This window comes from Pinus tabuliformis, chromosome 2_1, assembly GCF_031772625.1.
Source record: "Pinus tabuliformis cultivar Carrire ecotype Pingquan chromosome 2_1, CPIR1, whole genome shotgun sequence".
Classification (NCBI taxonomy): domain Eukaryota; kingdom Viridiplantae; phylum Streptophyta; class Pinopsida; order Pinales; family Pinaceae; genus Pinus; species Pinus tabuliformis.
In genome coordinates, this window is record NC_142299.1 from 880,360,079 (window position 1) to 880,375,148 (window position 15,070).

Here is a 15,070-nt window from a genome sequence, read left to right on the forward strand (position 1 = left end):
AAGTTTAATTAACTTAATTATCTTAGGGATTTCGAGTTGGAAGCCTTTTGTAGTCATGCATATGTTCTACCTAAATTTTAGGGGTCCAGTATGAGTTTAAATTGAGTTGTAATTAGATAACTTGGTTTACTAAGTTATGGTTAGTTAAATTAGTACTAACTGTTTGTGGAACTAATAGAGGACTAACAATCAGTTGGTGCACTAGTGCATCCACAAGTGTTACTCCAATTAACTGAAGATTCCCTCATGAGAAACTCATGCATGTCAGTTCAAAGAAAGACCCAGTTGAGACTAGAGTGCAGGGACAATGTACTATCAGTTGTATGATTTATTGAGTTGTAAATATCATGTATGCAATTAGAGAAGGACCTATGTTTGGATTGCGCAGTTTTGGAAGCATGAATTCCCTTTAAATACAAACTATTCATCCTAGGAATTGCGCAAGGAAATAAGGGCTTGGCAGGCAGTGGAAATTGGCTAAGTGTTGGCTAATAGCGGGCTTGTGAGGTAGAGAGTTGAGCATACTTGTGTGGAATTGTTCTTGTGAGAACAAGATTTGTATCTTCACTCATATTTTTGATTTAATGCAATACAAATAGGCGAGGTTTTGAGCAGTGGCTTTCCCCAGGAAAATTTATTCTGTTATGTGCCATTGATTTGTCTTCTTCTTGTTCATATTGTTTTCATCGATCTATTGGCTTCCGCTGGTTGAAAGTAGAAGTAGATTCTTGTCTTGCGCTTTAGTACATTGCATGAGCTTGAGAATCTATAGGAAATTCTACATCATCATCCTTGTCTGATAATCGAACATGACCTGAATGCAACACCCTTATATAATTGCTCCATGGGACCTAGAAGACATCAATGATGTTCAGATCAAAGGCAAATTTCCAACCTTGACTCCAAATGGATGTACAAGTCAGATTGCCAATATGAGAAAGCTTGCATATACCCCTATTTATGAGAAATTTGATTAATGGAGGAGGAAGAAGGTGGCCATGACTATTGTTGGGAAATGGATCCTAGCCAGTAGGAACAAAAACATTTGAGCTGACTTTCCATGCAAGACCACTTCAAATGATTTCAAAAGTATTTAATATAACCCTCTAGACAATCGAAAAATTCCCCCGAGGCTTATCAGATCTATGAACCTCGTCTTCCATGAAAAGTGGAGCAATATACTTTTTAATGAGAAATGAAGTCCACAAACTTTGTGTAGACGACAAACACCAACCTCATTTTGAAGTTAGTGCCTAGGAAAACATGAAGACGTTCTTAAGATCCCATCCAACCAGATATTTTGGCTTGGCAATCTTCTCCCATCGGACCCAAGGAATGACTGCCTCCTCCTTGGAACCAGACCACAAAAATTTGAAGCATATAACCCTGATATGTTCCAACACACCCTTGGGGATCTAGGCCAATGATGTCCAATACATCATAATTGCTTCAAGAATTGATTTTATTAATACCAAATGCCTGGACCTAGAGAGCCATCTATGACTCCATTTTTCAATATGCTTCTCGACCTTAGAAATCAACCATTACTAGTCTACCTTTGGATAGGTATTGGTTTTTAAATGAAACCACAAATATTTAATACCATCACCCATCATTTTGATATCCATAAGAAGAAGATCATAAATTTGTTGGAGCTCAACAACCCCAATGTCAGAAACAAGAAGAGATGATTTCTAAAAATTAATTAGCATACCTGTTTCTTTCCCAAATAAAGAGAGGATTCCTTTAAGCAAATCCACCTCTCTAGGGCTGCCATTGCAAAAAATTAGAATATAATATACAAATAAAAGGTGAGAAATTTCCATATTTCTCGTCACCATACAACCTTAAAAATCTCCCGTTTGTTTTGCCTCCTCCAATAGCTGACTAAGGCCCTCCACCATTATAAGGAATAGGAGGGGGGAGAATGGGCATCCCCAACGAAGACCATGTTGAGCATGGAAGAAAGGAGAAGCATCACCATTGATATGGAAAACAAAGGTGATTGATTGAATACAACTCATAACCCAAGAAATAAAATCCTAGATGAAACCAACATGAGCGAGAAGGAACCTGAGATAAAGCCAACTAACGTGATTGTATGCTTTTTATAAATCAAATTTGATTAAAATTCCTTTTAAATTTTTTTGTAGTGACTAAAAACACCCTCCAAAATTTTGCTTATGTTTTGATTTTCGAGCCTTCCTTCCTATCCATAATCACTTACCATGTACTGATCCAGGTATTCATGCTTTGACTGAGACTTGTATTGTTTTTAGTTGTGCTTGTGTTTGCTGGTTTCCACACTTAGCTGATCTTTCTAAGTCACAATCTAACCTCTTGGCTTAGTCACACAATAGTTCTGGGCTTGCCTCTAGAAACTGCACAATCCTTGAGGGCAAGCAACCTTGATGATTGGAATTGCATAGTTCAAACTGACAGTTTTCCTTGAGCTCAGAAACTGTGGAGTCATGGAAGGAAACCCAACGCTAAGCCCAAAACTGTGCAATCCCTCATTGAGCTCAAAAACTGCGCAGTGCACTAAGCTATAAAGTTGCCCAGTTCCCTAGAATTCCACAATATTTCCCGGTAGTGTGCATGGAAAGTTTCCCCAAAAAGCCAAAAAAGAAAAAATCTAAAAAGCAAAAAGCATCCTTAAAAAATATGGATGCATTATTAATATCCTGAAGGAGGCACACTCACTATCTTTAGAAACTTCCGCCAAGTGCCACTTTTCCTTGATTTTAGGCATGCACATTATAAACCCTAATTCGCTAAAATCTATTTAATCGACGCCTCTAGAGCTCATTTGCACATTCGATCTTGGAGCTCTAGCATTCTTGAGGAGATCAAGGAACCTTCGGTGTGGTCATCGTTGCTTTTCTGGGTGAGTTTCGCTTTTGTCATCTTTTGCTGCTTTTTCTGTTTGTTTTTGTCGTTTTGCTTGTGTGAGTGTTGTTTTACTTATTTCTCTTCATAGTTGTTGGTGTTTCAACTTATTTTAGCCTGTATAAGTGTTGTTCTAAGTTGTCGTTTTCGTTTCATAAGTGTCGCATCGGTTTTCTTGTTTTTGCATTGATGGTCGCCATTGCAACGACTCCCCTCACATACTTAATTTTCCTTCTGTTTGTTCAGTTTCTACACTCGATCTACATTGATTCATTCACACTTAGTTATATATGCACCCAAACTCACATCATCATTCACTTCTGCTTGTTTTTCACACTTCCATCGAGCATATCTGCACTTTCCTCGGCCAGATTTTCCCTTGCCCAGCTGGGCACTATGCAATCCTAAGGCTCAAGCCAAGAGCGTGACCTTTGGAGCTGCGCAGTGTGCATTACAGGCTGGCCCAACTACACATTGTATAGTTCCAGGGCTCATCCTGTCACCTTGGCCACTGAGATTGCACAATGCTCTGTCTCTCCCAGACTCTGCCCAGGTTGAACTACACATTGCACAGTCTCAAGCCTCAGGTTGCACCCTTGGCTGCTAGGAATGCACAATGCGTAGTTCCCACAACTAGTCTCCCTTGCTTGTTGATGAAAAATGTGTAATCCATCTTATCAGTTGCATGATTAGCTGCTTGATCATGCTTTGAAGGTAGATTTTCAAGAGCTATTGTTTGCTTGCCATGGGTATCATTTTTGACCCATAGGTACCACACTTGTGAAGCACTTCTCTCTACTAATGATTGTTATAATGGCACCAAAGAGAGCGCTTCAAAAGTGACCACTGAAAGCAGTATTGGGGAAGCACTTGAGCAAACACCAATAGACTTGCCAGTGTATGTGGACACTCAACTGTTTATAGAAAAGGGGTCAACACTAACATGGCAACAAGTTAATGAAGCTCTTTCAGCAAAGAGCCTTGAGGCAGATCTAGAGGACTGACATGTTTATCTCAGTATCTAGTAGTCAAGACTACACAATGTTGCATGCAAATTTCCAGCTTGCCCACGTGCAGATGTCATTAGCTGGATTATTTCACACATTAATGAGAAACAATGACATTGAGCTGTGCCAACAAACATAAGCTTGCTACCTTTCGGGCAAAAGATTATCAACACATGTATCACTTTCCTAAGCCAGTGAAGCTCATGGACTCATTTTTCTATGCCACCAACAACTATGTGAATACAAGAGATATTGTCAAAGGTTGGGTGAAAGAGCCATCGAAGTTTCGACAGACACCCACCCATTCATACAAGACAAAGTCTCTCAGGAAGGCCTACCAACTCTTGGTTATCTTAGCTTGCAGGATCCATGGTCAACAGAGCATGGAGACCTTTCCTGAAGGGTGGGCAGTCTTATTGAACCAGGTTGTGAATGAGGGGAAGTTGTTCAACTGGTCATATATGTTGGCTCGATAGTTGAGAGCCCATGTAGCACAGGCCTGGAGTCCTCCCGATGGTGAGCAAGCAAGGTTTTATATGTTTTCATATTTACTGGATGCAATCTATGCACAACATCAGTTTCCTGGCATGAAATGGACATGGACACCACAAAAAATTGTCGTGCATATCTATTGCAAGCTGCTTTCGGATTGCAGTCATCAAGGAGTAATGGGACAAATAACTAACCATTTCATCATCTCGCCTCACAAGCTCATCTTTGAAGAATATCCACCTTGCATGTGACGAGGAGCAATGGAGGTAATAACAAAGATCACAGATTGGTATGCCTCACGAGGTGGCATCTTCCTTAGAGTGTTCAACAGAGAGAAGCCTATGCATGTTTTACCAAGGTATGCCACCGAAAAGCTTGCCATGCAATAAGTGTCATATCATCTTGCCACAGGGTTGTCAACACTTTCCACATGAAGAAGAAAGCACCATGGCCCACTCTTCCTCTGCAAATTGGATTATAAAAGATAAAGAACTTGAAAGTCACAGATACCGAGGGAAAGGAGATAGTGAGATTTGCATTCGGTACTCAAGACTTTAATCTGTATGTTCCCTATGGTATTTGCAAAGCCCATTGTGCGAGAATTCACTTTCAGTGGATCAGTGGGGCATTTCATTGGACATAGGAGGACCTTGGAGGAATTGCTACAATGCCTCCAAACTCTATGAGCCCATTGGTTTAGCAAGGATTTCATAGGCTACTCCATAGAGGGAAGCAACTCCAGAAGAAACAACAACAAAAGGTAGCAATCTCATGTAGGACAAGGGAAAGAGAAAAATTGTCGACAATCTAGAGGGAGAACAAAGTTGCAAAATGAAAGTGGATCCTATTGTTATGAAAGCAACTTTAGTAGCAGAAGCGAAGAGGAAGGAGAGGATACAAAGAGCAGAGTGGAGGAAGAGAGAAAAGCGGAGGTTATAGGAAGCATAACATAAATTGAGGGAAGAACAAGAGTTGAGGAGGAGAGAATAAGAAGAAAAACAGAAACATGAAGAAGAAGAAAGGAAAGGCACAATGGAAGAAGTAACAAGGCTGATACAGGATGGAGAGCAGGAAAAAAACCTACCAGCAGCTGAGGAGGAAGGTGAACAAATGCAAGATTGGGAGCTTGCTCAACAAATTGAGCACTTGATTGAAGTTACAAACATGGAGATGGATCAGGAGCCACAGAATGAAGATGTTGATTTGATGCCGAGCACGCCACATGTCACTGTTCAGTCTCCACCACCTCTAGCAGCAGAGCCAACCCCGAGTGAAGAAGGGGATGTTGTTCCTCTTGATGATGATCTAGTAATGGATGTGTACAACATGTCATTTGATGAGTTCCAAAAGAAGATTGTACAAGCATGGAGACAACATTTTCTGGATGATCACGCATCACCAACATTCGTTAAAGAAATGGTAATAGTGGCAGACACCAAGAAGAATCAAATTCCATTGTCGAAGCCAACTTGGCCTTTGTAGGTTCAACAAGATGAAACATTCAATATTTGGTGGCTGAGAATGAGAAATTGGCACAAAACTTGCAGGCTGTCAGGCAAGAGGTAGATAAAATCCACGCAGCAACATAATGCAGTTTCTGCATAGGTCCACTTGGAGGAGATGAGAGGGATCGTGTGCGGCAACCATGGCTTGTGTTGCAAAATATCATCACCCTCCTCATATGCTCAATGAAAATCCCATGAAGCATCGAAAGTTAACGTCGTCTTGGGATGTCCTTCCTTCACAGCATCAGGTTGGTTTTCTAGTTGCGAATATCTTGGTCTGTAACTGGTTTTCTTGTAGATCTACTTGTTAGCGTTCAGAGCACAGTGTTTTCATTACGCTGGTATTGAGGCTTTTATGAGACAAGGTCAAAGGGTTTTGCATCCTCCTGGAAAATGAAGACACAATTTTGTGTGTGTAGGTCTAGCGAACACTAGTATTTTCTGGGAAGGATTTTGGTATTGTAAGTAGAAATGATGGGGAGAACGCCCCTTTGTTAGTTGGGATAGAACCCTCCACCTCTGGTTCAGATAATAGTCGGTCTGCCTCTTCCAATATAAAACACAAAGAAGAGGGCTCCTGGACTGGGTCACCACCATGGCGCAGTGACGACAAGGATGACCACTACATGTTCGAAGTTGGAGAGAATTTGACACCTCGATGTAAGAACACACATTTCAGCTCGGTTTTGTGATGGGTTTTGCCTTTTTGGAGTGTTAGATCTAAAGGAGGGTTCCACTGTTGAATTTAAAACGTGATTTATAAATATCCTTTTCACCTGATCTACTATACTAATCTGGCTAAAGTGTATTATTGTTCTTTTGCAGACAAAATACTCAGTAAGATGGGTGACGGTAGGCATTTAAGAGTTCAGATTTCTTGTTATTTTTTCCTTATTATTGAACATGTCACATGGGTTTCCTAGGTCAGTGAAAGTGGGTGTTGTTATTGCCTCACCAGGAGTTCAAGTCTCAAAAGATATGGTTTGTTTTCACCTCATGGGTCATGCTTGTTAAGTTGGGCTCGGGTTGTCATGCCTGTTAAGTTGGGCTGAAGTCCCCAAAGATGTGTTTTGTTCTCATCATATGGTCATGCCTGTTAAGACGGTCTGGGGTTGTCACATTCAAATCCCACTTCTTGATAGGTGGTAGATTGCTTGGATGTTAAAAGTCTCAAGGGTCAAGGGTTTACATGTAGATGTACTTTTTGATCAAGAGTCTCAAGGGGCAATAAGTTGTTGCATTTTTAGATTTTTGGACATTCAGGAGCTCATGGTCATGCCTGTTAAGTTGGACTTGGGTTGTCATTCCTCTTGAGTTGGGTTGGGGTTGTCGTGCCACTTAAGTCGGGCCGAAGTCTCCAGAGGTGTGACTTGTTATCCCCTTATGGGTCATACCTGTTAAGTTTAGGCTGGGTTTGTCACACTTATAAGGTGTGACATCAAATCCCTCTTCTTGATAAGTGGTAGATTGATGAGACATTAAGAGTCTTTAGGGTTAACATGTAGATGCGTTTTTTGGTAAATGGCTGGGTTATCAAGATTCTTAATAAAGGGCAACATGTTGCAATTTTTTATTTTTATTTTTGGACATTCAGAAGATTTGTTTATTCTCCAATGTTAATTTTTTTTTGTTTGTTTGTTTTTGGATTCTAGAACGGTGAGATGGATGAATGAATTTTATTTTGATGGTAACATTGCCAATGTTTACCAATCTTTTGGTGAAGTATTAGAATGTTGAGATCGAAAATCAAAGGATCTCGTGGCCATTAAAATCATCCATGGATTACAAAAGTATCGAGAGGTTGCAATGATAGAAGTCGATGTACTTTGTAAAGTTGGCAAATACGACAGAACAGAAATGGTACACGGTATGATTTTTTTTTTTTTTGATCCTTGTCTTCGCTTTGTTAGTTATACATGCATGATAAAATATATGGCCATTTTGGGTAATATGCTGGCATGATTCCCCGATTTAGACATTTTCAGAACTTGGAAATGGTTTCCTGAGATGTATGCCTTTCCCAATAGAGTTGTGTGCAGATGCGCGAGTGGTTTGACTACCGGAATCATACTTGCATAGTCAGTATTTTGTAGCAGTTTATATCTAAATTCTTTTTTTTCTTTACAAACACCTTGAGTAGTCTGTTTTATGGTTGATAGCGTGTTTAAGATTGTGGATGGATTTAAAAACATGTCTTTGAGAAGCTTGGCCCAAGCTTATAAGATTTCCTACGCAAAAACAATTAATCAGCTTGGCAAAAGCTTATATGTCAAGGAATCAACTCTGATAGCATAATTGTTGTTCAAAAGGGTGTGAAGGGATTTCCAGATGACATTACAAGGTTGCCGAAGTCAAGTGCAATAAAGTTAATTGATTCTGGAAGCACCACATTTGAGGATCAAGAAGACACCTCAGTGGCCTCTACAAGGCATTATCGAGTTCCTGAAGTTATTTTGGGTGAGCTTAGAAAGATGTTCTATGGTTTATCTATCAGATTTTGATAGGACTAATGTGATTAATCCAGAAGATTTCGATCACAAAAGTCTTAAATTTAATAAGACTAGTGTCAATTGCATCATGTTGCGAATACAAGCCCTTTTTATTTACAATTAATGTTTTTTAACAGGACTTGAATGGAACTACCCTTGTGATATTTGGAGTGTAGGGTGCATACTTGTGGAGCGATGCTCAGTAAACTTTTTAGACTAGTTTCTCTTGGGTTTGAATGGTTATATAGATCCCGGCAGGAATGATATTTACAGTACCTGCCTTCAAATTTTCAGGGTGAGACTTTGTTTCAAACTCATGAAAACTTGGAACATCTTGCTATGATGGAAAGGGTATTAGGGCCTTTGCCACATCATATGATGAAGAAATCAGAGTGAGTATTTTTATGCTTCTCAACGAAATATTACCTGGATCAGATTATTAACATGCTATAAAATTCAATATACCTATGGTAAACTATAATGTTTAATGTTACCCTGTCAACAGTAGAAGATATGTGAAATATTTTAGACATGGAACACGATTGAATTGGCCTGAAGGAGCATCCTCTAGAGAGAGCATCAGAGCAGTGAGGAAGTTGCCAAAACTTAGGGTATGCCTATTATATGATTTAGGATGCGCATGGAACATCTTGAAATGAAACCTTCACATGATTTGTGATTTGCTTCACTGATTTGAATCCTAGCATGTTGCTCCTATTTGCAGGATTTGATAAGTCATGGAAAAAGGTCTATAAGGTGAAAAACAAAGCAAACATCTCTGTTGTGTCTCCCAATTATGAAATTGGCGAATTGCACAATTACATTGATGTATCTCCTTCTGCTGATATTCTCCCATAGTTCGGTTTTCATATTTTTCCATCTTCTCCTACACTTCCGGGGAACCTGTCCCACCGTCCTTTCCTATCGCCCTGGAATCATAAACCTTCCCTCTCTCCTTTACCGAGATCGAACTCTATGGGGAATATTAATGCGGTATGTGCTCCTATCTTTTCTCCCCAGGCCCCCCCCCCTGAACCATCTCCTGATGTCCCGAGAGACCCTCCTCCCCCATTGCCCAAAGATTGCTGCCCACCCCTAAAGGAAGACATCCACATCATCCCCTCATCTTCCTCGTCACCTAACAGACCTGATCACTCCCCTAATAATCTATTCCATTCCCCCCCCATGCTATCACCGAATCGCTCGACGTCCAAAGGTAAAGCTCCCTTAACCCACATTTCCCCCCCATTCTCTCCTCTCCCATCCCCTACCAACTCCATAGGCAGCGACCTGGACATGCTGCTCTAGAAGAATTCGCTCCACCTATTTCCCCTGACTATTCATAAGCCCCGAAGATCCATTTCTCCTGTCATCAGCCCAAATTCTGCCAAAAATATCACTGTTCGCCGGAAAAACAATAGGGGAAGTAGACATTTTAGGGGCCGCAAAGGATCTCGGAACCTGAACTTTCAAGATTCCTCCCTTATTGATATTCCCATCTCTCATATCTCTGAATCCGGGTCTCTTAGAGCAGAATTGCCTGAGAACACTATCAAATGATGAACATGTTGTCTATCAACATAAGGGGTTTAGGAGCAAACCCCAAATATATTGCTCTAAAAAATTTATTTTTCTCATCTTCATACAGGTTGATTTTAATACAGGAAACAATGCATAACAGTCAGGACACTATCTCATTCTTCAGAAGAATGTTCCCAACATGGTATATAGCGGCAACGGAGGCATCAGGACTCTCTGGAGGACTAGCAGTGCTATGGGATCCGAGGTGGATCTCTGCTAAAACTTTCAGATGCCTTGGAGGTATCTTGATCACTGTTAATTATAGAGGATGTGCCGACAAGATTCATATATTGAATGTCTATGCACCCTACAAGGACAGAGCCTCCTTTTGGAATCATTTTATTGCCTCTGGTATCCTAGAAAATGAATCGCTCCTCATCGTGGGAGATCTAAATTGTACATTGGGACTTGATGAAGTTTGGGGGAAGGGGAAAAAAGCTGACTCTATTGGAGAGAAAATTAGAGAAGCTATGCTGCAATACAACTATGTTGACATCTGCCCGAAATCTTTGTCCCCTACCTGGGACAACGGTCGTTCAGGGGAAGCCTATATAGCAAAAAGACTGGACAGATACATCATGCACGAAAATCTACTAGAGAAACATGGTTTCCCGAGCTCTCACACTCTCCCTGTTTTTATATCGGACCATCGGCCGATTACTCTACAATGGATGAACCCAAGATTGCGGAAAAGTTATCCATTCAAATTCAACAGATATTGGCTAGAAGAGGAAGCATTTAACAACATGGTTCGCGAGTTTTGGATGGCCAACAGTTCTTCAATTGAAGCCTCTCCATCGGAAAACCTGATTGGCAAAATGAGCAATCTTAAATCCAAAGTGAAAGAATGGCAAATTCAGAAAAAACAATCAAACTGTATAGAACTGAAGAAGATTGAAAAAGAACTATCTGAAATTGCCGATGGTATGACTTCCCATTCCATCCCATGGAGCACTCGGGCACGGATCTGGGAACTTGAAAAAAGGAAACAAAATATATTAAAGATTGAAGAAATCTCCTGGCGGCTCAAAAGTCGAGCAACTTGGCTGAAGGAGGGTGATAAAAACACCAAGTTATTTCATAGTTTTGCCAGCAAAAGATGAGCTTCAAATACTATTTGGCAAATCAAGAATGAAGAAGGAAAAAATCTGTACTCCCAAGAAGACATTTCCATAGAGGCTGTCAATCATTTTAAAAAAGCGTACAAACGAGAGCCTAACAGAGAGATAAATGATATCTTATGGGGCATAGATCCTTTTCCAAATATGTTCGATGAAGAAGATAATGAAAGACTATTTGCTGTTGTATCGGAGGATGAATTACTCTCTATAATGAAATCATTTAAAAAGGACAAATGTCCTGGCCCAGATGGCTGGACCGTAGACATTTTCATCCACTTCTTTGATATAATGAAAAGAGACATCTTGGGGATGGTGGAAGAAACAAGATTACATGGGAGAATTCATCAAAATATTTCATCCACCTACATAGCTCTGATTCCGAAAAGAAAGGACTCCTTTTCTTTTGTTGACTACAGGCCGATTTCCTTATGCAATGTCATCTATAAAATCATTTCTAAAATTATTGCAGAGAGAATCCGCGACAATTTATCAGTTCATATCTCTAAAGAACAACATGGGTTTTTAAGTGGCAGAAACATTTTAGAAGCCGTGGCCATAGCTCAAGAAGCTTTGCATTCAATGCAAACAAGAAATGTTGGTGCTGCCATTCTTAAAATTGATCTTAAAAGAGCCTTCGATTGCCTTGACTGGAGCTACCTGAGATGTCTACTTTTCAAGATCGGGCTAAATGACCTGTGCACAAAATGGATCATGGCATGTGTAGAAGGAGTCAACTACGCGATTCTCATAAATGGATACCCCACAACTTTTTTCTGGGCTGAAAGAGGTCTCCGCCAGGGGTGCTCGCTGTCTCCAATTTTATTCATCTTGGTCATGGATACCCTTAGCCTACACATCAAAAATGCAGTTACAGCGGGGAATATTGACCCTCTTCCCATCTCCAGAGGTAACTTTCTAACACACAATCTCTTTGTGGATGACGTTCTCCTGTTCGCTATGCTTTGCAGATTTACATGGCATAAAATGCTTGAGATAATAAATTTATTTCAAAGGGCTACAGGCTTGTATGTCAACGAAGGCAAATCCACATTTCAATATGGTAAGGTAGATGCAGAAGAGATGGAATATATCTCACGACTATTTAACATACAGGCTGTTTCCTTTAAAGAGGGGTTTAAATACTTAGGGTATCATCTAAAACCCTCGGGTTACAATACTTCTGATTGGTCATGGATCATAAACAGATTTTATAAGAGAATATCGGGATGGGAATTTAAAAGCTTATCACTAGCTGGCATAGTGATATTAACACAGTCTGTTCTTGCTCAAATATGTGTATATTGGGCGCATCTGTATTACCTCCCAACAACTATTATAAAAAAATTGAACAGTTTAATGGAAACCTTTATCTGGGGAGGATGCAAGGATAAGAGAAAATTTCATCTTACTAAATTGGAAAACATCTCCCTTCCAAAAAAAAAGGGAGGCTGGGGCATCATGAACCTGCGTCTCTTTGGCATGGCTTTACTGTGAAAATCTTTGTGGCGAGTAGTCTTTGGGAATTGCTTATGGAATCAAACTATCAAAATGAAATACCTTGGAAATGAAGATATTTACTATTGGTACAGGAATAGTTTTAAATGGCCTTCTCAAGGATCGACGATTTGGAGAAGTCTACAAAAAATTCTTCCTTTTTCTACAAAAACCTTATATGGAAATTACAAACTGGAAACAACATACTCATTGGTGTTGATGCAATCAAGGGCGTAGAAATGGAACCTCCAATCACTCCACAGCTGCTTTCGCTCCTCCACCAAAAAGGACTTTTCTTCTGGGCACAGGTTATAGAAGGTTGGAAGGATGCCATACCACAATGGAAATCGGACAGAGGACTGGGCCTAGAAGGAGAAATGGCTGCCCAATGGAATAGAATTGTTTGGAATATGAAATTTGCAGGATTTTATAAAACAGAGGACAAAGATCGCATTGAATGGCAGGTAAAGAAAGACAGGTCCATTATATTAGTAAGAGACATATATCTCTCCTTGATAGAATTAAGAAGAGAGGTCCCCCGCAAAACCTTTCCTCACTCTCTATGGAAGGTAAGCTGCCTACTAAAAATCATTATGTTTTCGTGGCTAGTATACCATAATAAAAATCTTACTTGGACAAATTTACAGAAAAGGAGCTGGCAGGGGCCAGCCATTTGCATAATCTGCCTTGCCAACACAGAAGACAACCTGCACATTTTTTTAAACTGCCCACATTCTCAGGACTTGTGGAAGTGGAGGAACAAAAGAATCTTTCAAAACAGCAAGGAGAATTTTGGGCGTGTTATGGACAAGATTATTCCTTATTATTTCTCCATACTCCAAAACATTCCCCAACAGAAAAATCAGCAGATGACAGCCTCCGACTCTCAGCAACTTTCCTTCCCAAGGGCCCACTTTGACGGTGCGACAAAGGATGGCATTTGCGCTTGTGGTGTTTACATTGGTATAACTAGTGATCTCCAATACCTCATGTTTTGGAATGGTGGCCACGGGACTAATAACAAAGCAGAGGCCATGGCCCTGCATGGACTGCTTCTTTTCTGTAACTTCATGGACATTGGTCCTATCAATGTCTATGGAGACTCTAAATTAATCATAGATCATGTGAAAGGCAAACATGACATTAGAAATGACAGCCTTACAAGATGGCTGGGCAAAATTGCATCTCTTTGGAAACCTGATATATTCCCTATCTCACATATTAGGCATAATCAAAATGAAATGGCGGATGAACTTTCAAAGAAAGGAATGCAATCTCCTTTCGGTAAGTGGCACCTGAGCATCTCTATGGAATCCTGTTCATTTGTCGTTCTGCCCTTCTCTATGCCCGGCATATAAGGTCGACAATTTTCTGGTATGCTTCATAGCTCCTTTTTCTGGACAATATCTCAGATCTACAGGTATCTACAAAGTTTTGAAAGTTTTCTAATTGTCTATGATGAATTGCAGTCCAAAAATTTGTATATGTATCTATGAAAAATGAACAGATGAAAATACTCCAAAAATTTGTATATGTATCTATGAAAAATGAACAGATGAAAATACTCCCAGAATAGAAGCCATTCCCGGGAAAAGTGCCTGTCATATTTCTGTATATTCATACTATTTTTGAATATAATATAAATACCATACTGCTTTTTCTTCTGCAAAAAAAATGCAACATGCAAACCACTATGCAGGTCTATTTATAGATTTGTTGCAGGGGCTTCTCAATTTTGAAGCCTCAGAACGCCTGAAATCTTCAGAGGCTTTGAGACATCCATTCTTCAGAGAAGGTTCGAGAAGATATGATTATAGTGCATATACTTTATAAGTATGGATCTGACTATCTGTTAGTCTCAGATTGTATTTGGGGTCTAGAGTTGCTGGGGTCTCACATTGATGAATTTCCTTCTCAGCTTTGGGCAGTCATCAGTTGTTATGTATCATATTACAGATTTTTGGGGAATGGTTTGGTATAACATGAAGTGATGTTTAGGCGAAATGAGGCCTTACTTCAGTAGGATTTGTACAGTAGAAAGTTAGTTGAAAATTTTCGATAAATTGCATATAATGAAATATGGATATGAGAATTGTTCAGATATCGGTTTTTTTTTTCAGTAGGAAAAAATCATCATATTATATATCAGATATCGGTTTATCTGTCGGTGAATCATAGATTGTATTTATCAGATATCGGTTTATCTGTCGGTGAATCATAGATTGTATTTGGTGTTGCTGTGAATGATTGTACACACTTGTGCTGTATGGAATTTCTTTCACAGTTTCTGGAACGGCAGAGCAGAAACTGTTGCAGTGCTCATCTGTTGTTTGAGGCGAAATGGATCCTTACATGCAGAATGCTTGTACATGCAGGATGTATAATAATATATATTTTTAATTCATGAATGAATTCATTAGGAAAGATTTGAGTGGTTCGATCACATTTAATATGTCATTTTAATAATTTTTTAAATTTGGAATACATAAATG

At 39.7% G+C, this 15,070-nt stretch overlaps 1 pseudogene; it reads left to right on the plus strand.

Moving 5' to 3' along the window:
* The first annotated feature begins 6,033 nt into the window (after positions 1–6,033).
* On the plus strand, positions 6,034–14,411 carry LOC149203470 (serine/threonine-protein kinase AFC2-like; annotated as a pseudogene).
* The last annotated feature ends 659 nt before the right edge of the window (positions 14,412–15,070 follow it).